Raw genomic sequence first — 12,554 nt, forward strand, 5'->3', positions numbered from 1 at the left:
ATGGTGAGGAAGAAAGGAGGTGAGGAGAAAAAGAGAAATGCACATTGTACTTTTCAAATGGATGGGAAATGATTCGCTAGGATTTGCTGACAATTATACGGTGGGATTTAATCAATTCGGACCATTCACAGCGTGGAGAGGGCTGATCCCCCAGTACAAAGGAACAGACCGTGGGAGGGCGGTACCTAAAAAAGCGCTGGCCTGGTGTAAGTAACATGAGGCAACACTCCCCTCCCCACACATTGCACTGCAGCATATGGCTCCTCTCTGAACTTATTAGCTGGCGGATTAAGGCCAATCACAGAGACCCAAGAGCCTGTGGCTGCCTCAGCTACACCCTCCCTCGCCCCTCTTCACCCCCAGGAATGAGGTTGACTGACAAGGGGCATTGTGCTAGGCACCTGGATCGCCACACCTCTCACTTACTCTGTCATACTGTGCAGTTTGATAAGGTTATTTGGTAGAGAGAAGAGGATCCAGTCTCTAACTTTGGGGCCACAGAACACACTTTACACAGGCTTAGAAATGACTCCCTTGGGTTGCATCCGAACAATTCAAAATTGTCTACATCAAAATGTTTTGGAAGATAATGTTAGCCTTTTCCCTTGACTACTCTCATAATGTTACCTGAAAATTAGAAACGTTATGGAGGGGATTAAAAGCACCTGAATGTGAACACACAGATTAACCCTGTAGATATGACGTCTAATTAGCATCTCATTTCAACTCGACATACAAGCTCAACATGAGTGCAGACATGCTGAGAGAATAGGCACCATTGGACAGAGGTTGATTATAGCTCCATTATGCACAAAGTACTTAGTGATGGGCTGAGAGTAGGAATTAAGAGCTTTATGGCTACTGTTAGGGGACCTGGGCCGAAGTACAGGGGTGTTAGCAGTCAACAGGGTCTTGGGTCCACAGGAGGCCAAGACTGGGGGAGGCTATACAGTAGTGTCTGGCCTTCTTGAGTCGTCATGGAGAGAGATTTGACAAGAGAAGAGCCCCCGATTTAAGCCCTCATTTTATCTGGAAAGCGGTAGGTGACCCTCTGCCTCTTTTGTGTCAGACCACAGGGGTTAGCTGACGCCGAGTGACTTGTCTTACCTGGCGCCCCTCAAGACACCTCATTTAGAGAGGAAGAGAGACAATAATTCAGTCTTGGGTATCCACTCATTGCAGAGCTCCACCTGGCCACAGGGTTGTGGGGTCAGCTCTGCACTGAGACAGCAGGGGTGCTAGAGGCCTGCTTTACTAATCCTGTCACATACTGGGAGGGGTTGGAGAACCCAGAGGTCAGAGATGGAGCAGAGAAGCCATCTTCCTGGTTCATTTATACAGGATTAGGGAGGAAACAAGGCTGGGTCCTCTTGAGCAAGGCCTCACACTTGGAGATCATAAGGACATTTCTGAGAAGAGCAGAAGAAGGTCAAGCTTTGGCTTGTTCTGAAATCACCTGAGACTGATGACCTCACAGATATATCCACAATTTATACTCAAAAGCATTACAATGGTGAGTTTGTTGCAGATGCAAAGCTGACAATATACAAAATCTTTTGTGGAAAATACATTTCTCCTTCTTATATTTCTTTCCAAAGAAAGGGTTGTTTGTCTGTTCGCTTTATAGATGGGGTTCTTGTTTAATGATAGCAAAGCAGTTGATCAGTGGGAGGACATCTTTTTCTGAAGGAAAGCTCTGTATACTTCATCCTGAAGCTATTTTGTGAGTATTGTAATTCTTGGGTGAAGGACTGCAACACAGAGGGACCATCCTTTTCTTTGAAAAATACTGATCGATGCTCGATTGAGGGTCGTGGTGCTGCAGCTCGTATTTTTATGAGAAAAGCTAATGACTCTGCAAAAACAACATGCGGCAGAATATTGGTAAGGAAAATAAAACCAACTGAAATTTCAGAGGCATTGATCTAAATGGTTACCCTAGTCATCAACATCTTTTTCTCTCAAATCTTATAATGCAGCCACATCTGCCCAATCATCGCTTCTGCTCTTTGTAACTCACCAATTCTGACACTTTATCACCTCTGACAACACCTCAGAAACCTGGCCCCACTCACCAAAAGCTTTCCTCAATAACGAAATTAGCCACAGTATGCCAATCTCAAGAGTTTAGTGTTAAACAAATATAGCCATAGAGATTAACATAGATATTTAGAGTGCTAAAGACTATAAAATATTAAATGGACAACATTTACACATAATTGCATTTGGATTGCATTTATTTCTTTACTGAACAACAGTAAAAATGAAATTAGAACAGATTACAGTGAGCTCATCAGTGATCACCATGGCAAATACATGTAATGCTCAATAGAAATTTAGCAGAGGCTATTAGATAACCATAGTGATAAGACCTTGAATAGCATCAATGTAAGGCCAACTGTTAGCATTTCAGATTAGCTCTATGCTGAACCTTGGGGTTCATTTGGCTGCATTTGCTTCCATTATCGACTGAATAAGCAGATTGGGCTGGCAGGAATCCACCTCTCTCCATGCATAGTAGCTCTCTATCTCTGTCTGAGCTCAGTCAAATCACGTTAGCCAGTCAAATCAGGTTAGCAACTCTTCAGCATCAAACACACTTTTAATTCAAAGCATCACTTCATCGACACCCGACATGTTGGCATGCCAAAGACTGAGTTGTCAGTGCCTCTGCACTGATCCACATCCACTAGGGTCAGATAGACCAGGATACTGAGCCGGTCTGACACTGTTAGTGTGTGGGGGGATGGGGGGGGGGGGTTGGCGTTGGACTATGGGATATTTTAGAGTTGGATGAGAAGAGTTACTGACAATCTGGCAATCCTTCACACTGACATGTAAGTTTGAAGGTACACATGGCCCGTCATCGGCCTCCATGACCCGGCGCTGTCACAGAGGGTCGGGTGTGTGACAACATGCTGCTGTTTGTGCTTGAGAGGACTACGGTTTGTTGAGGTTTGGGGGCAAGGATAAGGATGGGGGTTTGAGCTGAGGACAGGGGTTGTGTCAGGACTGCCAGTCTTTTTCAGGGCACAGATACATATTTTCAGCTTTTTTTATTTATTTTTTCTAACCATTTTAATACAACGTTGACATCCAATTCTATCCTGGTGAACATATAAATCAGAACAATTTGTTTTCTTTACACTATTTTGGTAAGGAAATTACAATTATATTAAGGACACATAAAAAAAAGACATTTCTATGCAGAGGTTAGCTCTGTGTGCAATCTAGAAAAATCATAGAAAATGTTGTCAGACAACAAACTAGGCTGAATTAATTGACAGACGCTTGAACGTATCCCACTTTCTGTCTGTCAGGTGCAGTTAAAGTCCAAATCCTTGCAAAAAGTTTCTGAATAGTGGAGGGAAGTAAAAGGTGCAAATGAAAGAAAGACAGCTTGGCAGGTAGAATAAGTTCTAAGTTTAATTTGTGCCTGAAACCACAATTCCCTGATCCAAGACTAAATAAGACTCCATCACCAGAAAAAGGGATCCTAGAACTTAGGCTGAGCTACAGGAATTTTAACTTACTAGAGGAAGTGCTCAAATGACCTTAATAAGAAACATACTTAAGTGTGCTTTTTCACCAGCCTGATTTCTTAAGAATCTCTAATGTCTACAATATCTTGTAAATTGCATTACTAAGTCTTTTTCCTGTCCCATTTCTCTGATTCTGCAGTGGAAATTTCTTGCACACTACAGACCAATTATGCTCTTGAAAATAACTACGTTGCCCATTGTTCTGACTCATATACATGCCAGGAGGCGGGGCCATGTGGTCTGAGTGTGAGAAGCTAATAACAAGAGTAGGAGGAAGAGGTGCACAGACAAGTTAAAAAGGCTATAAGGCTTACAATGAGTGTAGGCGGATATCTGGGTCTAAATGTCTGAGTGTGCTTGTACAGAGCAGAGTGTAAGTGTGGACACCTTGTGGTGCACTAACCCTACTCTGATAAATGTGTGGGATGTGAGGATCGTTGTGGAGCCCCAGAGCCAATCTGCCCAGGACCTTCACTGTCGCCCGAGGGCCTCCTCGTGCCTTCCTCGTCTATTTTTTGCTCTCCTGATATTCAGACTCTCCGAGAATGTTTCAACAAAAACATGTTTTTCTTGTAGCTTGGAGTTTGTGAAGATTTGCTATGGAATTTCACAGATTAGCATATATCAATAATTTTAAAATGTATATGGTGTGGTGTTTCTATTTCTCTTCTTTAAAAATACATATATCTTCCTCTAAATTTAATAAGCAAAGGGTAAAACAACTAGCCTAAATAATGCTTTTTCATTTTTTTAACCCAGTGTTATAAAATATTTCGTAGATAGCGCATCATTAGGAGAAGTCACAATTAACAAAGACGCCCTTCTCTATCTAAACTATGAGTTAGCTGCTTTGTTACAGCATATGGAGAAACCGCTGAGATGATCAGCCTGTCAATAGAAGTCTGCGCATCAACAAAGAGACCATTTTAAAAATGTGTGAATTATACGTCACACAAACACTTTGTGAATGCAATTTGTTGCATTAGAACATTCGATTGGTGCAATATAGAGATCTGGAATCAACTAAAGGTTGTGTGAGAGGCAGAAACGAGTGATGCAGAATCAGCGCGTGATGGAGCCGAGCAGCAGAGAGAATAAGGTGGTTTTGATCAGAAGCTTCTCTGGGATAATTGTCAGGATCTGCTGTTTGGAAGATGACTGACGAAAGGCAAAATGTGACGGTGGAATTTGTTGAGGAAACATGAAAATGTGTCAAACATCCATCAAACAAAGAAATGCAATATTTATGGATTCCTTGAAGAGCCTTTCTCTCTTCCTGACTTTCCAGACGCGCGCGCACACACACACACACACACACACACACACACACACACACACACACAGTTAAAGTCTTCCCTGCGTCTTTTCTGTAAATCATTTCCCACATTGTCACGCGTCTCACTAATGTTCTCTCATAAAAGGATTAACATGCAAAAAAGGCTGTTTACATAACAATGACATTCCAATTTCTTCCAATGATAAAACAAGATGCAGCTTCTGACCATCAACAAGCAAAAAAAAAAAACATTTTTACAGCTCAATGACTAGATATGGATGAAGTCCTGTGCTTGCTTAGAGTACATTCTGAACCCACCTATTTAGTTATGGTCACCTAATACACAAATATGCACTTGCACACATTCCCAACAAACCTACACACTGTCACTCCTAATAGAGATACAGATCTTCAAGGGAAGAAAAAAGAGGGAAAGTTTTGTTGTTGACTTTTTTTTCCCCGTTGATTAATTAGAGCTATCTGTCTGAAGACCTCCCGCTATGATTAGACAGCCTCTCCTCCTTCACCTCTCTTCATTTCACCAGCACACACTCACTCACTCACAAACCCGCACACCTACTAAGAAAACAAAACCCCACTAATCACTTGAAGCATGTGCTTTGTAGGTGGGGCCCGGTCATTATCAGGCCTCGGCAGCGGCGGGTTTTTGTTGGTTTTAGCTTTGCATCCCCAATCAATCGCTAACAGGAAGAGCTTTAATCAGGGTTTTAATGCTGCGGTACAAGAGGTGGGAGGGCCCATTGTCTGGCTCTCAAAGGCTGATCAGAGGGGAGTCCTCTCGCGTTTCTTTACATTCACCTGCTGGGCCTTATTGGGTCTCTTTCTGAAAGAAAGGGGACAAGGGAGATGAATAAAGAACACAGGCAAAGTGTGGGTTTGTTCAGACAGCCTATGGGTTAATCAAGGAGCTACTTGTCAACTCCATAGAGTCTCACAGCTCTCCCCATCTCTTTCCCATGCCAATTCAGGCACAACGACAAGCTGGGCAGAGACGAACAACAGTGGGCCATAACACAACCATGAGCTAATGATACGCTGCTCTGAAATGAATGAATGAAGCAGGCCCGGAGAAGAGAAAGCAGAGAGGGAAACTTTATGAACTGCAGAGAAACGCAATTTTAAGATGGTGAATGTATGAGAAACATAGTGATTTGAATTCTAAAATAGATTCAAAGATATTACGCAGTGAGAGGTTATTTTGTTCAGGGCAAACACAACAAGCACACAGAGGAGGTCGACTGCAGGGGAAGCTCTGCAAATCATCCGAACATCTAATCTGTCCCACTTTGTCGAACACACTGAGAAAGCACAGCAGAAGTGATCTTCCCATAAATCTCCGTTTTTGTGTTTTTCTTTACATTTCAGGCACTTTGGTAAGTGTTGCTTTCAAATCAGCAAATAAACAACTTTGTGGGGAGAAACCAGAAATTCCTTCTTCAGCATAAATTGGAAAGATGATGTAAGTTCAGACCCTGGATTTGAAGATTTAAAAAAATAAAAAAAGTTCTTAGCAACAACGCAGTGCTGTAGCAGTTGCCCAGTTGTAAAGCCCGTCAAATGATGTTCTTACTCCATCTAGTGAGGAGAACAAGTAATTCCCATCACCCTCATAAGGGTGTGTGCGTGTGAGTGCGTGTGTGTGTTTGCGGGGTTTAGCTTAAATTAGTTTATTAAACACAATTAAAAAAGGAAATAATCTTTTTTTTCACATAATACAACATATGATGTGGGGATATGAGAGTGTTATGAGATGAAGGAAAGAGAAGAAACACAAGCAATTATTTGTACTGCTGATTAAATTGATTAGAAAATTTGCTTGCCTTCAATATTCTTTACACATAGACCACAAGAGGGCATTATTTAATCTGGAAATTGAGGAACAGTTTTTCGCAGATCACAGTGAATTTGTACAAATATTACCAATTGAGATAAGGTAAAACGGGATTACAAAAAAGATTGATTCCAATAATAGTAATATATTTTTTCATTATTATTATTATTAGTAGTAGTAGAAATAATATTTCACATTCCTTCGAAAAACTAAATGCTATTTAAAAGTATCAATCCTGTGTAAATATACATTTAGAAATAAAAATCTACTTTTAGGGACAAAATGACCTAAAGAATTGAATAACAGTGATGTGAGAACCAAATTCTAGTCATCCTAATCACTGTCAACAGTTATTTTTTACAGATAGATTTCCCATCCTCAATTATTCTCTGAGATAAAATTTAAATGGGAAATGATCTAAATCAGCATTTTACATCAGGATATTTCTGTAAAAGTTCAAGCCAACATTTGTGGCATTTCAGGATAAAGAATGCCCGCAATTTGTGCAGTGCAGGGAGCGCTTTGGAATTACGCGTGTACTTTAAACGTCAAATTTGTCAGAGAACGATGTGGACTGGTGACTAATGGATGATCTACCTGACAAGGCTTTTTGTTGAAGTCCATGGGAAGTCCACTGGAAGCCTTCGGTGCTCTCTGGCAGGGATTGATGCACTTAAAAGAACACTTTCTAACAAAAGGCATGGCAGCAATTAGGAAAACAAAAGAGGGGAGGGTGCCAGAGATTACAGCAGGAGCACTTCAACACCAGGTTGTTGCATTGTCAATTTGAGAATCCAAAAATAGTGTAAAAGAAAGAAAGAGAGAAAAAAAAGTCCCTCCTGCTGGTTGATATTTGATAAATGTTATTTTTCATTACAGTTGAAGAATATTTGAACAAAACATTTAATCTGAATATTTGTTTCTAAAATTTGTTATTTTTAAAATGCTTTTTTTCACCCCCATTGTCAGATTTATTTGTTTACCTGTCTGTGATTGTATTTGCTTTTATTCTCTGGAATAAATGAGGTACGTAAACTCAAAGAAAACTGAAAATGTGTCGACTACATTTAGACTCCCTTCAGCGTGCTCAATTATCAAAATATAACTTGAGAGAAATACACGATTTATTCCCGCAAATCTTTACAAGCTCAAAGCTTATTTCGGCTGATTACCCGGGTTTCACAATTAATTCTGACAGGCGTTGACTGTAGAAGGTCATCGATTCACCTGTAAGAAGAGAATTTACCCTAGCTAATGTTTGCTGTCCTTCAGGTGCAGTCTGCCGACCTCCTTTGCATTTTAATGCAGATGACCTGATTATTAACTCTTAGAGGGCTTCTTTTTTTTCTGAAATAAATGGTTAGGTTGCTTGGCAACCTGACCTGATCAAACACAGTCCCCCTCCCCCAGTTGTAAGCTCATAATTCTTCATCTATATTCAAGCACCAGTTCTTAATTAGATTAAGATGCATAACCCCCACTGCAAGCAGATTCACACTGATGCACGACACACACACTTACCCAACGGTTTTACGACAAAACCAGCCCAATTAAGAAAAAGCGCGAATTTTGGTAAAGGAACCAAATATCTGAAAGAAAATAAAATCGAACAATTATTAATTTGATAATTGATGAATTTAATAAAAGGATTCCGTTTTTCCATTTCAACTGTGAAACCAAAACGTTTTGCATCATGCATTGTGAAGGATTCATTTTGTTCAGAATGTTTAAGATGAAACACTCGCCCCTTTCCGAGTTTAATTAAAGAAATATGATGTGAATTAATGTCTCTAAATGAAGCAAACAGAAGTTACACAATTATATAAAAATTGCACACATCCAGTGGGATGCGTGAATGCTCAAATACACCAAAACACTCCAGTTTAAGGTAAAACAGACAGAGCTGTGCCAGAAAAACACACACACTGAATCAAAAATTTTAAAAGACAGGTCAAACATGAGCACCAATTTATCCAAATGGCTTGGATATTTGGAAAGGTGAGGGCACTGCACACTGATATAACAGGCCATTCAGAGGACATCTATGAGTGTCATACTGTAAGGGTTTAGATTTTCACCAGAATAAAGACCTTTACATCTCTCTATCTGTCCTCCCCGACATTTTCCATCAAAGCTGGTGCTCAGGATGAAGGACTCTATATGAATATTTATATGTATATATATATATATATATATACATATGTTTATTTATTCATATATATATATATATGTTTGTGTGTATTTAAATATGTGTTTTTTATTTGTTGGATTTTCTCTTTTTCTTTTTTCTATTGTTTTTTCCTCGTACTCTCCTGTGATTTAAAACCCAGCAGCCATATTCAAAAAGGCATGAAAGACTTGGTCTTCTAAATAAAACTCATTAAGGAAAATAAAAATCAGGGGCACTTTTGCACTGCTCACTTTGACTTCAAGGTAAAATTGAAATGGGTCATCAAATTTCATCCAATTCTCAAAGGTGTGGCTGTAGAGGATGAAGATGTGTGTGTGTGTGTGTGTGTGTGTGTGTGTGTAGCAAACCAAGGACAGCTGGATTTGCTGCAAAGAGCATGCTCGTTTTCCTCTCCCTTGAGCTATGGCTTTGATTGAACACTGAAATGAGCTGAAATGTCACAAATCTATACCAATATGCTAGAAATGAAATCTGGCCTTGGGGGTTTTAAGGTTCCCATTAAAAGTGTGCTTAACACATTCTGGTAAGTGTGTTTGGAGAGCATCAAAAATGCAACATTATTATGCGTCATGCACTCGCGCAAGATGTCCTCAGAAAATCCTCAATGCCGGGTGAGTTGGAGGGGTCCAAATGAATTGCAAAAACACAGCCAAAACTGGAGCAATTATCATGTGACTAGCGCCAAAAAAGGTTTGTGAATTCTCTATTTTCATGCTGGATTTTTGTGATCTAAACTTCTAATACAGCCACAAATTTAAATTTGGCTTTTATCAACAAATCATTTGGTACATCATAGCACATTTGGCAACTTTTATGTCAAATTAGAGTATGCAATCTTCTACAGTGTCTTGCTTTATCAAAAATAATAGACTGTGCCTCTGTATCAGCAAATTTTTTTCAGCCTGGTAATCCCTGTCTCTCCCTGAATGCTCTGATTCAATACAACCTCACTCCTTCCTATTTACCCCTCATCTCTCAGGTAGCTGAATTTTCAGGAAACAGAAAAATGACTATTCTGACTGCTTAGTATTCACATCACGTAAAGTAGGTCTGTGTTCCTCATTTAGTTCTGTACTGTACAGCTGGGGAGCTGTCCAGCACGCAGCGGCAGTATGCAAATGAGTCTGGATTTGAATGGAGATTGAGGTAGACACAAAGCTCAATTAGAGACACAGAAAGAAAGAGACGGTGGGGGAGCGCTGAGTGTCTGGATAGGGAGGGGGAGAGGGAGAGAGGGGGAGGAGGGAAAAAACAAACCTTGCCAAGCTGTTTAATGCCAACCTGAGCAAAACCAATATACGGACACATTCAAAATAAAGCCACACATATATGAATGCACTTAAATTTCCAGATGGATTTGTAAATTCTTCAGAGAGGGAGCTGATTTCTGAGGGCTCAGACAGCTCAGCTTTGTGGTGCCTCTCAGTAACACCAATCACAGTGAGAATATCTCACATCATCCATATCACACATATTATCAAAACCAAGAAGGTGTCGGGCCAGCACAGGTGTGCTCCCTCTCTTGTTTAAAGCTCAAATAGAGTCTCTCCCAGGCAGCAAAAACTAGATAAAGAAATGGATGCGAGGGGAGGGATGGCGGCCATTTTGTTCTTGGGTGTTAGTTGATGCCCAGCAGCAGTGCATATCACCTGACCCAATGCCTGCATGACTGTCCTTGGAGGAGTCTTTGACATCAGCACTGCCACCACTGGCTGTCATAGTAACCGCACTACAGGGGAGTGGTGGAGGGCAGAAAATGAATATGCGCATGCAGGAAATCAGAATTTAATTGTTTGTGTGCGAGGCTGAAATGGACGACACGGGAAATAGAAGAGTTAGGGAAAAGATTCTGAAAGATATTCGCTCAAAGAACTCATCTGCATCGTTGTGTAGCTTTTTGCCAAATTCTTTACTTTCTTCTCAGGAAGTAACTTCATAGATGGATGGTGGGAGGTGGGCCGGGGGGGGGGGGGCTGAAGTGGAGATTTTCCTGCTTCTTCTCCTCTCCCTGCCCAGAAAGTTTACAAAGTTGCGTACAGCCAATGCTTGAATTTTAGCTGACTTTATGTTTATGGATTGCAATCGTTTTAGCATGCCTGGAAAGGTTTTCATATGCAGCAGAAGTATAACAGACAGGTCTGCAGACTTGGCTCTGAGGGAATGAGGCTAACTTGATCAGGGAGGCTCAGAAATCATTGAGTTGATCTGGCAACGCCACAAAATCATCCAAGTAAGATTTCCCATAATACAATGCCTGTCAGATTATATAGAAACAACCTTTACTCATAGCAACACACACGCCTGGTGCCTGAAATTCTGTCTCTTTTAAACCACCCTTTGCACACACACACACACACACACACACACACACTTGCTGCCACACAATCAACCATCCAGGCGTTTCCCCTGCCTGAAGTCACACTGCACGGAGGAAGTCTCCTTAAGGCCAAAAATATAAACGGAATATGCGACGCAGAGACAAGAAGAAGAAAAATACACGTTTCAAAATAGCACAACACGAGCTCGAAGGCAGGAATGAGTTATCACACGCAGCGGAACTACGCGAAATAGCAGGTGGAAAGGTGTCAAGACTGACAGCACAAACATGCATGCTCACAGCCACTTGCGCGTGCACGCGCGCTTGTGTACCATCGGTGCGCGCACATACAGTAAACGTTGCAACAGTCTCATCAATAATGCATCCGCGCTTCATGTTTATGCAGTTCACGGGGCAAGCCCGGGCGACGGCTACCGCGGACGCTAGCATCACAGTGTCCACGCGGGGTTTAATTTACAAGCCCACCAAAGACAGAGCTCAGACACGCATCTTCCCCGCACGTGAAGAAAGACATTTACATTATAAAACAGTCTGCAGCACATACCTGTTAAAGCACTATTTCTTTGATTGTGGTTTGTGCAAGCTCGGAGGGCTTCATGATAACACAGCAAGGCTGTGGTGATATGCAAATTAGCGGCTCTCGCTGAACGCAGGGGTATTTATTATTCATAAATTACTCATGTTTATGCAAATGACGGTATACGGAAACACTGGTGGGGGTTGAGTGGCTCTGCCTAAACATACTGTGTGATTCCATCTCTGTTGCGCTCTTCCAACTAAAATGATCCAGAACATTTGATAGATACATCCAGGAACCGCTGGTATTCTGAACTTTCATCCAGGTGGGCTCGGGGTGGCTCATTTTGACGGCATAGTGTGTGTGTGTGTGTGTGTGGGGGGGGGGGGGGGGGTCTGCGGAACAGTGCGTGAGAAGAACACAAGCTGTGGATAAAACATGGTCACTTGTATATTTTGGCTTTTTATTGTAAACTCATTTAATTTTCAGAGCAAAAATTTGGAAAAAAAATAGTCGAAAATATAAATAGAATGTGAAAAAAAAATCTAAGCACCCACTTGTGCTTTGTTGGCGTATTTTGTAAGATCAACAAAGTTAAAGATTTATTCAAATTCAGTTGAACAATCATTTTAAAACGAGTGAACGTTAACATATATTATATTTAGAAATAAAATGTTTTCCAGGTAAAACTAAGAAGCGATCAAAAATGACCAACTTGTTGGTTTCTCACCCATACTGCCACAGTAACACATTTTCTTGAAGAGTTTAGCAGACGTGGGGCGAATTTCAGTGCGCGCTACATCTTTAATTACGGTATGTTGTTACGTCATCAAGAGGA

The sequence above is a fragment of the Odontesthes bonariensis genome, chromosome 6 (assembly GCF_027942865.1).
Source record: "Odontesthes bonariensis isolate fOdoBon6 chromosome 6, fOdoBon6.hap1, whole genome shotgun sequence".
NCBI classification, from domain to species: Eukaryota; Metazoa; Chordata; class Actinopteri; order Atheriniformes; family Atherinopsidae; genus Odontesthes; species Odontesthes bonariensis.